General features: G+C 36.3%; 1 long non-coding RNA gene across 1 annotated transcript in view; it reads left to right on the top strand.

The window, feature by feature from the left end:
- Positions 1-16,401, top strand: part of LOC141575880 (uncharacterized) — a 200,332-nt gene that overhangs the window by 9,897 nt on the left and 174,034 nt on the right. Inside the window, exons 3-5 of the long non-coding RNA XR_012503902.1 lie at positions 8,213-8,288; positions 8,664-8,703; positions 13,322-13,439. This is a non-coding gene — a long non-coding RNA (uncharacterized LOC141575880). The remainder of the gene's footprint in view (positions 1-8,212; positions 8,289-8,663; positions 8,704-13,321; positions 13,440-16,401) is intronic.

Raw genomic sequence — 16,401 nt, 5'->3', positions numbered from 1 at the left:
GATTGCTGGTGACCATGTGTTATAATTTTAAGTAACTATTTTGCCACTTTAGGCTACCTTTTTACTACTGGCAACAGGGTCATTAATCCTAAATTTAGACAGATCAGAGAATCAGTTCTAAAGTCCCATTGTCATGTTTCTGTCCCCTGTACCAACTTTCGGTATCAATAACAATATCAGCTAGGGTTTAGTAAAAGGAGCAGAGATCATAATGAGTCTTATGAAATAAGAGGTACAGGATTTAAACCTTCTATACCTATAGTAGGAGCTGAGGTAATAACAGCCAGAAAAGTCTAGTTGAAGGAACAGGGAAGGAGTCACCAACTAATTAATCCAAAAGTCAAGCCTATATAGCTGCCTAAGTGCAATTTGCAAAGAGAAAGATATTGTCTCTGTATAGTTAGTTATTGCCTCTGTGTCCAAACAAGTGTCTTGCTCATCAACAGATTTGGCAGATAGGAAGACAAGCTGGAGGTGAAGTGAAGGAGAGTGAGGACAGTCTAGAAGTTGCCAAGTACCTCTTTGCCTGTTCATCACCACATTTGACGAGGATGACCTTCAGAGAGTAACGACCAGTGTTTCACTTTAGGCTTCTAAAGTACATTTTAAAAGATATTAATAAAAAAAGAGACCTATATTTAAAACCATTTTTGTCAGCATGCTTGAATAATAGGCAAGATAAAGTCTATGAGTTTTAGCTTAAGATGGACATAAGAGGGTATATATGCCATGAGTGGGTATTGCTGGGTGGGTGAAGAATGGAGACACAATATACTATATTTCAAGAAACAAAAATCACATTGACATCAGACTTCTCCTCTGTTTTATTAAATACCAAATACTTAATTGAAAAATATCATTAGAGTTTTGAGAGGGCAAGGAAATGACATCAGAACTTATGTTTAAATTGCCTTTAATGTAGAAAAGTAACAAACTTATTCTTAGATATGCAAAGGTTCAGAAAAATACATGACCTATCTACTCTGTTAGAAAAGCTGCCGATACCTATGGGTCTATTTACCCAAGAGATTAATCAAAATTAATACCTCCAGAAATAGAAAGTTTGGGTATTAATTAAAAAGACTTGTTTAAAATAACTATTGATAGGCACAGCACACACCTCCCAACAAGAATTCTGAGAATAATAATTTAAGAAGCCACATTGAATTGACTTTACCACACTAATGATCTTACAAGAATGGAAAAGTATGAATGCCTCCTTGTCGAAGAAAATTGGACAAAATTTAAAAGCAAACAGTCTCATTATGAATATTATTTTCCTTTAGGATTTGACAAAAAAAAATTTCTTAGGTAGCATCACCCTCAATCAAAATATAGATTTAATTTTAGAATTTCAATTAAATAATAAAACAATTATAAACTATCTAGTCCCAGGAAAGTTTCTGCTAGAAAATACATCAAAATAATGATGTCATTTTATTGAAGTGATGGAATTTTTTCTTTTTTGTTTTGAAGTATAGTTGATTTACAATGTTGTGTTAGTTTCTGATGTACAGCATAGTGGTTCAGTTTTACATATACACATGTTCTTTTTCATTATAGGTTATTACAAGATAGTAAGTATAGTTCCCTGTGCAATATCATATGACTGTGATGTTTATCTATTTTGTATATAGTAGATTGTATCTGCTAATTCCAAACTCCTAATTTATCCCGCCCCCCTTCTCCTTTGGTAGCATAGCTTTGTTTTCTATATCTGTGAGCCTGTCTCTGTTTTGTAAATAAGTTCATTTGTATCATTTTTTTTAGATTCCACATATAAGGGATGTCATATGACATTTATCTTTCTCTTTCTGACTTATTTCACCTAGTATGATCATCTCTGGGTCCATCCATGTGGCTGCAAATGGCATTATTTCATTCTTTTTTATTGCTGAATAGTATTCCACTGTGTGTGTGTGTGTGTGTGTGTGTGTGTGTGTGTTGTGTGTATATATGTATATATATATATACACAAACACTACATCTTCTTTATCCAATCATCTGTGGATGGACATTTAGGTTGTTTCCATGTCTTGGCTATTGTAAATAGTGCTGCTATAAACACTGGAGTGCATGTATTTTTTTTGAATTAAGAGTATTCTCTAGATATATGCTCAAGAGTGGGATTGCTGGATGATACGGTAAGTCTATTTTTAGTTTTTTAGGGAATCTCCATACTATTTTCCATAGTGGTGGCACCAAATTACATTCTCATCAACAGTATAGGAGGGTTCCCTTTTCTCCAAACCCTCTCTAGCATTTATTATTTGTGGACTTTTAAATGATGGTCATTCTGACCCGTGTGAGGTGATACCTCATTGTAGTTTTGAATTACATTTCTCTGATAATTAACGATATTGAGCATCTTTTCAAGTGCCTATTGGCCGTATGTATGTCTTCTTTGGAGAAATGTCTATTTAGGTCTTCTGCCCATTTTTTGATTGGGTTGCTTGTTTCTTTGTTGTTGAGTTGATGAGCTGCTTGTATATGCTGGATTAAGCCCTTGTCAGTTGCATCATTTGCAAATATTTTCTCCCAATCTGTAGGTTGTATTTTCATTTTGTTTATGGTTTACTTTGCTGTGCGGAAGCTTATAAGTATGATTAGGTCCCATTTGTTTATTTTTGCTTTTATTTCTATTGCCCTGGGAGACTGATCTAGGAAAACTTTGGTAAGATTTATGTCAAAGAATGTTTTGCCTATGTTCTCTTTTAGGTGATTTATAGTGTACCATCTTATGTTTAAGTCTTTCAGCCATTTTGAGTTTATTTTTGTGTACGATGTGAGGGAGTATTCTAACATCACTGATTTACGTGCAGCTGTCCACCTTTCCAAAAACCACTTGCCAAAGAGACTGTCATTTCTCCATTGTATATTCTTGCCTCCTTTGTTGGCAATTAATTGGCTGTAGGTGTATGTGTTTGCAAGAAGTTTTTAAATTACAGATTCTATTTCACTCCTACTGAACATTCTGTTCAAATTATCTATTTCTTCTTGATTTAGTTTTGACAGACTGGAAACTTGGCTATTTCTTCTAGGTTGTCCAATTTGTTGACATAGAATTATTCATAGTATTTTCTTATGGTTTTTTGTATACCTGTGATATCAATTGTTATTTCTCTTCTTTCATTTGTTATTTTGTTTATTTGAGTCCTCTCTCTCTTCTTCTTGGTGAGCCTGGCCAGAGGTTTATTTTGTTTACTCTTTCAAAAAACCAGCCCTTCATTTTACTGATTTTTCTATTGTTTTTTAATCTCTATTTTATTAAATTCCTCTCTGATCTTTATTTCTTTACTTCTGCTGACTTTAGATTTTGTTTGTTCTTTCACTAACTTTTTCTGTGGTAGGTTAGATTGTGTATTTGAGGTTTTTCTTGTTTTTTGAGAAAGGCCTGTATCACTATGAACTTCCCTCTTAGGACTGCTTCTGCTGCATCCCATAGATTTTGTGTGGCTTTGTTTTCATTTTTATTTGTCTCAAGGCATTTTTAAATTTCCTCTTTGATTTCATTGTTGACTCATTGGTCTTTTAGTAGCAAGCTGTTTAGTCTCCATGCAATTGTTTTTTTCTCATTTCTCTTTCTGTGGTTACTTTCTAATTTCATGCTGTTGTGTTCAAAAAAGATGCTTGAAATAATTTCTATCCTCTTAAATTTATTGTGGCTTATTTTTTGTCCTAGTATGTGGTTTCTCCTAGAAATATTCCATGTGCACTTGAAAAGCATGCATATTCTGGTGTTTTGGGATGTAATGTCCTGAAAATATCAAGCCTAACTGTTCTATTGTGTCATTTAGAACCTCTGTTGCCTTATTGATTTTCTGTCTAGAAGATCTGTCCATTGATGTTAGTGGGATGTTAAAGTCTCCTACTATTATTGTATCCCCATCAGTTTCTCTCTTTATGTCTTTAAGTATCTGTTTTATATATTTAGGTGCTCTTATTTTGGGTGCAAATATATTAATGAGTGTAATATCCTCTTTTTGTATTGATCCTTTTATAATTATATAGGGTCCTTTTTTTATCTTTCTTTATGGCCTTTGTTTTAAAGTCTATTTTGTCTGGTGTAAGTATTGCTACCAATACTTTCTTGCCATTTCCATTTGCATGAAATGTCTTTTCCCATCCCTTCACTTTCAATTTATCTGTGTCCTTCACCCTAAAGTGGATCTCTTGTAGGTAACATATTGTAGGCTCTTGTTTTATTATCCAATCTGCCACCCTATGTCTTTTGATTGGAGCATTTAGTCCATTGATTTTAAGGTAATTATTGATAGATGTATATTTATTGCCATTTTAAATCTTGTTTTCCAGTTGATTTTGTATTTCTTCTTTGTTCCTTTCTTTTTCTTACTGTTTTTTTCTTTTGTGGTTTGATGGTTTACTCATGTATTATGCTTGAGTTTTCTTCTTTGTGGTTTTTGTGAATCTATTGTATGTTTTTGATGTGTATTTTCCCTGTTTTTCAAGTATGTTAACCCATTGCTATATCTACTTACATGATTGACAGTCATGTAGGTTTAAATCCACTCTTTAAAAAAAGGAAAACATTTACACTTTCTTACTCCTCTCCTCCATGTTTTATGATTTTGATGTCCTCTTTTACATCTTCCTGCTTATTCTTTTGCTGTTCATTGTGGTTATCGCATTTCTAGTTGTGATTTTCTCTTTTCTATAGATTCTTGCTCTTTTTCTATTTAGAGACCTTTCAATATTTCTTGTAGAATAGATTTAGTATTGCTGTATTCTTTTAGTTTTTGATTGAGAAATTCTTTATCTCTCCTTTTATATTAAATGATAACTTTGTGGGGTGGAGTACCCTAGGTTGCAGGTTTTTCCCCTACTAGGACTTTGAATATGCCACTCCCTTCTGGACTGCAGTGTTTCTGTAGATAAATCAGCTGATAACCTTATGGAGTTTTCCTTATAGCTAACTCCTTGTTTTTCTCTTGCTGCCTTTAGAATCAACTCTTTATCTTTAACTTTCACCATTTTAATTGTAATATGTCTTGGTGTAGGTCTCATTGGGTTCATTTTGTTTGGAACCCTCTGTTCTTCCTGTACCTGGATATCTCTTTCCTTCTTTGAGTTTGGGGAGTTTTCAGCAATAATTTCTTCAAATACATTTTTGATCTTCTTTTCTCTTTCTTCTGCTTCAGGGATCCCTATTATGTGTAGATTGGCATGCTTTATATTACTTCATAGATCTCTCATGTTGCTTTCTTTTCTTTTTTATTTGTCTTTCTGTCTGCTGTCCTGATTTGGTGATTTCCATTATTCTATCTTCCTGATCACTTATTCAGTCTTCTGCATTATTTAGTTTGCTATTTGTTGCCTTCAGCTCAGCTTTTGTCTTGGCAAGTGAGTTTTCTAATTTTAATGTACTCCTCTTTATACTTCCTAGTTCCTTGTTACAGTGATCTGCACTTATATCAATAGCCTTTCTTAATTCCTTCAGTATTTTTATTATCTCATTTTGAACTTGGGATCTAGTAGACTAGAGAGATCTGTTTCATTGTTTCTTCTTTCAGGGGATTTTTCTTGTCCTTTTAATTGGGAGTGATTCCTCTGCTTCTTCATGTTACTCATCTTTCTCAGACTCTATGAATTTAGGAGTAACAATTATCTACTCTGGTCTTGAAGGACTGTTTTTATGTGGGAGCATCTCTGTGTAGCCTACTTTAGCCTAATATTTTTGTGAGGGCTGTTTTTAGTATGAATGCCTGCCATGTCTTTCCTCTGTGTGTGCTGTCTGTCATTCCCTTGATCAAAATGTGATTGGTTGATTTTGTTATGACCAGAGCCTGCACTGGATGTTGAGCAGAGCTTCCTCTTTTCTCTGTGATTGTCACAGCCCTGTTGGGGGCTGAGTCTGCTCCCCAGTTGATGGAGTAGAGGCCCCCAGATCCATTTCTGCACTGTAGTGTGAGATAGGTGGGACTGGAGCACTTCCACTGGGAGAAGAGCTGAGTATACCTCCACAGAAGCTGTCCACTGGGAAGCACACTCTGTGGTACTACCTGTCACTCGTTGTGTGGGCTCACATAGTACACTGTTGTTTGCACTGTCCTTGGCCGCACCTCAGCTATGGGAATGCAGACAATCTGCCTAGATGTCCCTCATGTGCTGTGCTCAGAAAGCCACCAAGGTAGATCCACTGAAGTCAAGCACCAGGACTTACTGAAGTTGAGTGTAGTCACGCTCTTGGACACATTATGGTAGCTATAAAGTCAGCCTAGATCCCAGCGCTACCTCCACGTGCACATGCCTGCAAATCCTGAATCTGCTAATACCAGAACTGCCCCAGCTAGGCACCAGTAATCTGCTCAGATGTCCTGCATGCACTGAGCTTACAAAGGCACTAGAAACATAAATCTGCCAAAGCCTCCTGAGATACAGCTCAGATTTCAGCCCTGCCTCCTGGGGGCATCCCTCCAGCACTTGCAAGCTCCCAGAAGTTGTGGAGGTGGAGCTGCACAGGCTGTGAGCTCACCAAGGAGGAGGCTGCTATGGCAGCATCCTGCCCTTCCCTTCACATGCACACAATAACAATGGGGCTACTACAGTGCAGCCAAGCCCACAGGTGAACATGTTAAGAAAGAGGCTGCTATGTTGGAGTCTTGCCCCTCCCTTCCTGTGTGTTAACACTGAGGCTTTTATGGCAGACCTGGGCTCCATTGCACACACAACCCATACCACACTCCAGCCACTTCAAGCTGCACACAGCCAACCGCAGTCTTCTTCCCAGGTCTGTCTTCTGACGCATGAGTTTTAGTACCCAGCCCACATGTGCACCAGCAGGGGTGCATCTTGGACTGAGGAGTGCAGTGAGGTAGCAAGGACCTTTTGTGCTGGTGTCTCTCTGTTCTTCCCTCTGTAAATTGTTTTTTGCACTCTTCTCCGAGCTTCTGTAGGTCCCTATCTGTCACAGCTGACCTCCTCACTGGTGAAGGGGCTTCCCAAGGTGAGGGAACCTTCCCTCTTTCACAGCTCCCACCCAGGGGTGCAGGTCCTATCCCAATCCTTTTGTTTTTTCCTACTTAGTTATGTGGTGATCTTTCTTGTAATTTCGATTGTATGAGATCTTCTGCCAGAGTTCAGTAGGTATTCTGTGAGAATTATTGAACATGTAGATGTATTTTTCATGTATTTGTGGGAGGAGGTGAGCTCCACATCTTCTATTCTGCAACTTTGATCTCCCTCTGCAAGTGATGACATTTTGGTTGAGTTTTGTGTGTTTCTATGTGGAATTATTTTCCAAATTTTCTTTAATAAACAGTTATAAATTTGTTAATTGCAGGATTTCTGCTTCCAGATTAGATATAGTCAGTCTTACAATGCTTAGTCTCAGTCCTGTAGAGGAATGGGTATGTTATACACATAGAAGAGAATTTCAAATTTCACTCTCAAGATGGTTGTAATCTGAGGTGAACTCAAACAAAGGAAACTTATAATCTAAACCCAACAAAACATGATCCTAATTGGATCAAAGCAGTATCTCTCAGTTTATCTTCCTAACAGTGTAAAAGACACACACTCTCTGGAATAAAATAATATTTCAGTTCCCATATACAATGTTCAACATACAATGAAAAAATACAAGACATGCAAACAAGAAGAAAAATGTGACTTGTAAACAGGAAAAACATAGCCATTAGAAGCAGACCCATAGATTAACTAGATGTTAGAATTGGCAGACAAGAACCTTTAAATTACTATTATGAATGTGTTAAAGAAAACAGGGGGAAGGATACATAAAACAGTGAAAACTATAGAACTTAAACAATAAATATGAATCTCTTTTAAAAAAAGCAAATAGATATTCTAGAAGCAAAAGATACAATAACTGAAATTAACAATTCATTGTATAGGCTTAATAGCATACTGGATGTAGGATAAAGGATCAATGAATTTGTAGAAAAGTCAATATATATTATCCAAACTAAAACACAGGGAAAAGAGGAAGAAGAAAATAGAGATTAAAGAGCAGGAGGATGTGAAGAAGAGAATAACTGGAAGAATTTTGGAAAATTCTTTGCCACTATCTCTTCAAATATTACTTCTGTCACATAGTTTTCTACTTCTTCTTCTGGAACACCATTTAAATTCATATTAGACTTTTTCATTGTGCTAAAATTTCTATTTTGCTATTTTTGGTGTTTTTAATCCTTTTTTTCTTTTTGTGCCTCAAGAAAAATCTTTTTATTTTCAGTTCTCTAATGATCTCTTCTCTGCTAATCAGATGTTGGACCCTCCCACTGAGTTGTTAAGTTCAGTTACAACTGAGGGTAAGATTTTACAGTTTATAATTAGAAATTCCATTTGATTTCTTTCTATAGATTCCAGTTTTCTAATTCAGTTCTCCATTATTTCATCAATTTTGTCCGTCTCTACCTTGATTTTCTTTTTTTTTTTTTCTACCTTGATTTTCTTGAACGTATTATTTTAAGTTCTTGTGTGCTGTTTTCAATATCTGGATCAGTTGTGGATCTATTTCTGTCCTCTATTTTGTCTTCACTGATCTATTTTATATTCTTGTCACTTCACATAGCTAGTAATTTTTGACTAGATGCTAGGTATCATGTTAAAAAGTTGTAAAATCTTCAGATGATACCTATTCCTCCAGCGAGGATTTACTTACCCTTCCCTTTTTTTTTTTGAAGGTGCAATAGGTGCTCATTTAATCAAGTGGCTGTCATTTGGGTAAGGATTTTTTTCTGCCCTTGTTTTTCCCTCTGTGCTTAAGGTATATTTCTCCTGAGCTTTCAACTAAATGCTTGATGTGTTAACTTGAGCCTTTCTCTGGAAAGTTCTAAATTCTACTTCTTACCTCCTCAGCAGCCTGAGACTGCAAAACACTGCACTCTTGTTTTTGGAAGCACTCTACTTTGTTTCTTTGCTTAAGAATTGTACAACTTAAGAATTTAGCAAATGTCCTTAATGGGAAAACTCTCTGTATGTCAACCTCCATTCTCCATTCCTCTTTTCTTACTGCCTGCAGTTGTGTTTCTCTAGCAATGAGCTGCCACATAGTTCTGTTAGTTTCTCTGTTCCCCAGTATTGGCTCTCTGGTTAAATCCTAGAATATCAACCTCTTGCTTTGTGTCCAGAAATATAAAATTTCTCTAGGCAAAATCACCACAAGATGATCATGGATCTACAATAAGATACTCTTATCATGTCCCTCAGATGTTTCACTTTAATCTAAGAACAATAGGAAGATATTTAAGCAGAAGAGTGAAAAGATCAGATTTACATTTCAGTATTAACATTACTATTTTACAACCTCTAATGAAATAATAAATTCAAGGAATAATCATCAATGGCTGATAAATTCATTAGCTCAGTTGTTCTCCAACTTTTTTTTAGGAATGCCTCACACTTTTAAAAATTATCAGGCACAACAAAGAAGTATTTTTTATGGAAGTTTTATATTGATATATTAGTATATTCATTATATACTAGAAATTAAAACATAAAAATTTAAAACACAAGAATGTCACATAGCTTCTGAAAAGCTGCTCTATTCTCTGTGAGAATATGAAGAGGAAAAGCAAATAATATCTATTATTATTTTGAAATAATTTTCGCCTTGCAGACTCCCTGGAAAAAATTCAGAGATCCCTAGAGGTTATGGACTACAATTTGAAAACTATGGCATTAGCTGAAATATTGTTGGGAAACTTAATGATGAATGGATTAGGCTAACAATACCTGAACTCAAAGCCAATCTTGTCCACACTAAAAGGATATTATTTGACCTATGATGTAATGCAATATGAAGTATACAGCATCATCTCTGAAACATGCTTGCCAAAGAAAATTGAACCTCAATCTAATAAAATTTCTAGATTTAGCAAGTTTACAGGAAATACAAGCAATATAAGAAAATGTTTGTAATTTTATAAATCTGTAATATAGGGACTTCTACATGACAAATGAATCAGCTTTTTAAACAAATAAATGGCAAAAGGAGAAAAAGGGAAGCAGTGATTATAGATTTTTTTTAAGCTGAAAGTTTGTAATTTTTGACTCCCTTCACCCATTTGGCCCACCCTCCCCTCCCCCAACCTGTCTCTGGCATCCACCAATCTGTTCCTTGTGTCTATAAGCATTTTGTTTTTGTTTTTTAGAGTCCACATATGAGAGAGATCATACAGTATTTGTCTTTGTCTGATTTACTTCACTTAGCATAACGCCCTTGAGGTCCATTCATCTTGTTACAAATAGCAAGGTTTGATTCTTTTTCATGACCAAATAATTTTCCATTATATGTATATATCAGATTTTCTTTATCCATTCATCTGTGGATGGACACTTAGATTGTTTCCATATCTTGGCTATTGTAAATAATTCTGCAATGAACATGGGGGTGCATATGTCTTTTCAATTTAGTGGTTTTGTTCCTTCAGATAAATACCCAGAAGTGGAATTGCTGGATCATATGGTAGTTCTATATTTAATTTTTTGAGGAATCTCCATACTGTTTTCCATAGTGGCTGCACCAATTTACATTCCCAGCAACTGTACAACAGTTTCCTGTACAAACAGGGTTTCCTGTTCTCAGCATCCTCACCAACACTTGTTATTTCTTGTCTTTTTGATAATAGCCATTCTAATGGGTATGAGGTGATATCTCATTGTGGTTTTGATTTGCATTTCCCTGATGATTAGTAATGTTGAGCTCTGCCTATCTTTGAAGAGTTCTATTTTGCTAGACTCATATGAATATACCTTCCCACTACATGAAAATAGTCATTAATGTCATTCAGTGTTGAACTATAACATCATTACCATATATAACCAAGAAATGCCCCAATAAGATCAGGACACAGTCACATGGGGCCTGTAAGCTACAGATGGTCAGAAATGCACATTTCTAATCAGAGATAAGAAAGTCTCTGAACAAAAATTAATTAGCCCTTCTTATGATATAATCAGATATGATAGGAAGAGAACTTTTAACAAAATTACATGTTTTAAACTAAACTGAATCTGGAGAACATGTATCTAGGAGACTCCTGATAGCATTTCACAAAAAGAGGTAGAAAAGACCATGAGAACTTTGTCAAATTTCTTAAAATCTGTGACTTGACCATATTTGTAGTTTTACTTACCTATTTCTCTCTAGAACTGGCAATAAAGCCTTTACCAAATTCCATTTACTGAGGGTTTCCACTGTGCCTAGTATTGTGCCAGGTATTTTAAGTATTTTGTGTCACGTAATCTTCACAACCATGATAGGTAGACATAATCTTCAAAGTGGAAGAAATCAGAGATCAGAGAAATTTAGTGACAATCACAGAGCTACCTTAGTAAGTGGGAGGGACAAGATTTAAATACTTGATTCAGTATACCATAATCCTTTCCTACAACAGAGAAATCCAATTATGAAGTACATAAGAACTAGTAGAAAGCTGGTTAAAAAAAGAGAGAGGGGAAAAAAACCCAAAAAACTAAAAAAACTGAAGTCCCATCCTATACTATTAAATCTAAATCTCTCTGCTAACTGGCAGTCTTCTCCACATTTCAAACTCCATAGTCCAAATAACAGAGGAAGAAAAGGTGTTTGTCTTAGATGCTTACAATCACTTGTACAGGTAATCTCATAGGTTATAAACTAGCTTCCCTCCAATCATGTGCCTACTCTGATCTAATCAGTGCTCCTGGAATGCAATTCTAAGCAGCTTCGCTGAGCAAGGCTTGAATTAAAAGAAGATGGTGAGTGTGGCAGCTAGTATGACTTTACATACAATATATTTTACTTTTTGGGTGTAATGCATGAAACATCTGCTTATAATTCCAAAGATGATCTATCACATGAAAACTATAAATGTGTTCAAATTGTTTTTAATACACAGGAATAACTACTCTATCCAAAAGTGATATTGAGGTGTTGTAGTAGGAGAAAAAAAAATGTTCCCTCGCCTTAAAAATATATTCATTTCCTAATTCCCAGAACCTGTTAATCCTACCTTATGTGACCAAAGAGTGAATATTACCATGTATGGCAAAAGATTTGATTAAGTTAAGAACATTTAGAGGAAGAGTTTATCCTGTATTATCTAGATGGTCACAAAATACAATCAGATGTATCCTTATGAGAGAGAGACAGAGGGATATTAGAAAGACACATGGAGAAGAAGGCAACATGAAAACAGAGGCAGAGTTTGGAGAGATGTGGTCAAGAGCCAAGGAATGCCAAAGAATGGCGGGCAACCATCAGAAGCGAAAAGAGGCAAGGAATCAATTCTCCCCCAGAGCCTTTGGAGGGAGTGTGGCCCTAACCAACACTTTGATTTTGCACTTCTGGTCTTCAGATCTGTGAGAGAATAAATGTATGTTTGTTTTAAGCTACCAAAGTTGTAATTTTTTTATGGCAGCCACTAAAATAATACAAGGGGCAATTTTCAAAGTTGTTTTTCCCTTCAGGTCAAAATCTCCAAGTATTTTATATTATCCCTCTAATTCTTCTGGGGACCTATCCAGGTTTTACTCCTTGCTATTCTGTAGTCTTTGGACTAAATTCTAAATGTAAACACCACAAACACTCCCTATTGATCAGTAATTTACAAATATTGGTGGCATGGAATAACCAGAGAGGCTTATTACTAGTGCAGATTCTTGGGCTCTACCAAAGATCTTAGAATTTAAGAACCTAAGCATCTAAGAAACTAAACTTTTGACAAGTAGCTAAGATCATTTTGATAGGCCTTGAACCACATTTTAAAAACCAATTATTTGAAATAGCAGAGGAAACATGACACATTACTGCTAAAGTGGGGTTAGGCTCAGCTGTGAGTGATGGAAAATCAATAATACTGACTTTTTTAAAAGATAGAAGTTTATTTCTCTCACACATAAAAAACAATCAGAGGTCGGCAATTCAGGGTTGTCCAAACAGCCCTCCATTATGTAAGGAACTCAGGTTCCTTCTAAATTGTTTCTTCTTCTATCTTATAGCAACTCCATCCTCAGCATGGAACTTTTGCCTCATGGGACCAAAATGGCTGCTTGAGTGCCATCCATTATGTCCACATTTATATTGTGGAAAATTACTTTGATACAACAGTAGACTCTAAGTACACCGTGAAAGCTATCACAGAGGTCATGGAACAAAAAGGTCTTCAGATCAAATAAAGATGTTCAAATTATATTGTTTATTAAATCAATTTAAAACACAGAATAAGAAATAAGGAAAAAAGAGATAACAGTTTTACACACTTAAGTTAGGATGCAAATGGGACGGAAGGACCACACTATCTGAATCCTGGATTACATGATATTCATATATTTTCTTTTTTTCCTCTTATCACCTCAGTCTTCCCCTTTGATGGTGTGATTATGATGAACAGAACCAGAATTTGAGCAAGGGACCTTGGCAGACAGAAGGTGTCTGGAACCAACATACTCATTAATTCTATCAGCAAGAGGCAGGGGTGAGTACACTTGGCACAAGTGTTGTCCCCTAATTAGCCTGCTGAACAGCTATGAGTGTTATCTATGGCGGTAGGGTAGATCGCATGTGAGGATAGAATGGTACCATAATGACTATCACTGATGTGTAGTTGTATTCGATTCCTATTGCCATGTAAGAAGTTACCACAAACTTGGTAGCTTAAAACAATACCCATTTAGTAGTCATAGCTCTGTAGGTTAGAGGTCTGGCACTACATGACTAGGTTCTCTGCATCACAAGGCTGAAATCAAGGTTCAGCTGGGCTGAGTTCTTATCTGAGACTCTGTGTATAAATCCACTTCCAATCTCATTCTTCTTGTTGACAGAATTTCATTCCCATTTCCTCACTGGCTGTGAACTAAGGGCTGCTCTTGGCTTCTAGAGGCTGCTCACATTCCTTACCATGTGTCCTCCTGCATTTTTAAGGCAGGAATAGTGCAACTCCTCATGCTTTGGACTTCTAGCTTTGTCTCTGATCTCTAGACTCAGATTTAAAGGGCTCTTGTAGTTAGGTCAAGCCCACCTGGATAGTCTCCCTATTTTAAAGTCAACTGATTTAGGACCTTAAATCCATCTGCAAAAACTCTTCACAACAATACCTAAACTAATATTTGATGAATAACTAAGTGAAGATGTGTTTATACCAGCAGCCAGAAATTTGAAGGGCCATTTTGCAAGTCTGCCTGCCACAGTATCCAGCTTAAAGATGGCCTCTCTGTTAGCCTAGAGATGTATCTGTACTTTGTGACTTGACCTTTTTACCCCTTTCTACCTACAAATAGCATTCCTGTTTGTGCTTTCATATACTCCATTTATTATATGTAACTTCAACATGTTTTACAAGTTACTAACTTACTTAAAGCCAGTATTTAACATGTTTTATAAATTCTCTCTACATCCCACAAGCCACCTGCTTACACATTATCTATAGTTAACACATTCTATGAATTTCACCTATATCTCACCTGTATCTCACAGGCTACTAGCTTACCAGGTATTGAGGCTTAACACTTACTATAAGTTTCAAATATTTCATTTGTTTGTCTTATCCTGAATGGAGAAATTGAATATTCTCAAATAAAACAGTAAACATACATTATTTCAGTCAGCAAGAAAAAGAAGGAAGTGAAAATGGTATGTCCCTACCAATCCCACTTAAGGACTTTCACAAAGAACACTTCTGCTTATATTCCACTGGTTAGAACTGAGTCACATGGACATACCTAGCTTAAAGAGAGATAAAGAAAAGCAATCTTTATTTTGAATAGTCATGTGCCTAGATTAAAAACTGAGTGTTCTCTTACAAAGGAAGAAGGGGGAAAAGATAGATAGTGAAGGACAATTAGTAATTTCTATTACAATTAGTAAAAAGACAAAATATCAATAATAATAAATTTGATGTATTGACTATGGCTAAAGCCCTCATGTCTGCAACTGGTCATGAGACAGTAACTAGGTATTTATGCCTTATGACTTACCTCTACCTCTACCTAGACTGTGTGTGCTTTGCCTCTGGCTGCAACTAAGCTTGTATGATTCTACTCCTCCCTCCCCTCTCCTCCCTTACCTACTCACCCTACCCCCAGTTGAGTGATTCAAACCTTCAGTTCTGAGAGGGATGAATCATTTTGTGATCCTGTCTGTGCATGTCTCTGGTACTCTGGTAGCACAAGAAAATAGTAAAAGGAGATGACTCCAGAAGTTCCCTGGGATTCTTGCTGTACTCTTCATTTCTTCTTTATAATCATGATCCATCACCCAGCTAAAGTTGTTACTTCCTTTTCTGCCTCTTGCTTTGGTGACATGAAGAGCCTGAATTAGCCAGGGGGAAGTTTCTTCTTCAAACTTATTTCCACTATCACCACATCCCATCTTCTTGGTTACTAAGACTTGAGAGCTGAGAAGTCCACTGTTTCAAGTTCAAGAGACAAAAATTCTGAAACAATTATTAGGGTCATCATGAACAGTGCCACTCTCAACGTACACTGCTTGTTTCCTAGACTCATTCTTTATTATGGGAGAGAAAGTATCATTGTTGGTCACTGGTTCAGGACGTATTATCACATCGGCAAGACAGGACTTTAACTTTGCAAAATGAGGTTCCAAATCTGATACCCTGGTTGAATTTTCAATAAAATATTCCACTTTCTTCTAAAGCTAACTTGTTTGCACAACAAATTATGATAGCAATAAATACTCAACAATAAATCAATACAAAGGGATTCAGTCTTATTTCTTTTGCTATGAAGAATTGTCTGAGGCACTGTGGATGGAATGTCATAGTGGTGCATGGTGCATAATTCATCCAAAAACTTTATAGATGATTGCACTTTAATTATGGAAATAAATACACGACCAGAGGGAGTCTAGGTGAGAGCAAAACAGTGTCCTCTACATGTCACGAAGAGCTTAATGAAGCTGACTTATAATCAGGTAGATGGCTTCCCCTTAAAGTATGGATGGACTCTCTCTCTATTTTCCTTTTAATTGTTCGCTGATCACTGTGGCTTGCTAATTAAAGCCTTAGCAATGCTAGGAGATGAGTTAGCCTTGGCGAAGTGAAGTCCAGATAGTGAACTCATGATGGGCTCCTTCACTGCCACCATTGCTGCTTTGCTTATGGGCCCACTGAGCAAGAACAAGGTCAAGAATGATTGACAACCACAATATGGGTCATACTGTCCAACAGAATAATTAGCCATCGTGTTTTACGCAAGGACGGTCTGAAGCCTCAGGATGGGTTCAGAATCTGATTGAACCAATGGGGCAAAAAATTCATATAAGAGTTCCAACTCTCATATTATATCTCTAAACCCATATTCTGACCAGTGGAATTAGTGATGTCCTGGGTCCTAAGAACTTGGTATGTTAGGTCACAGTCTAAGCTAGACATCTGGTGTTGGCACAGCCATCATCCCTTGCTTGTTCCAGCTTCTGGAAGC

This window comes from Camelus bactrianus, chromosome 34 (assembly GCF_048773025.1).
Source record: "Camelus bactrianus isolate YW-2024 breed Bactrian camel chromosome 34, ASM4877302v1, whole genome shotgun sequence".
NCBI lineage: Eukaryota > Metazoa > Chordata > Mammalia > Artiodactyla > Camelidae > Camelus > Camelus bactrianus.
This window is presented reverse-complemented; position numbering and strand designations above follow the sequence as displayed.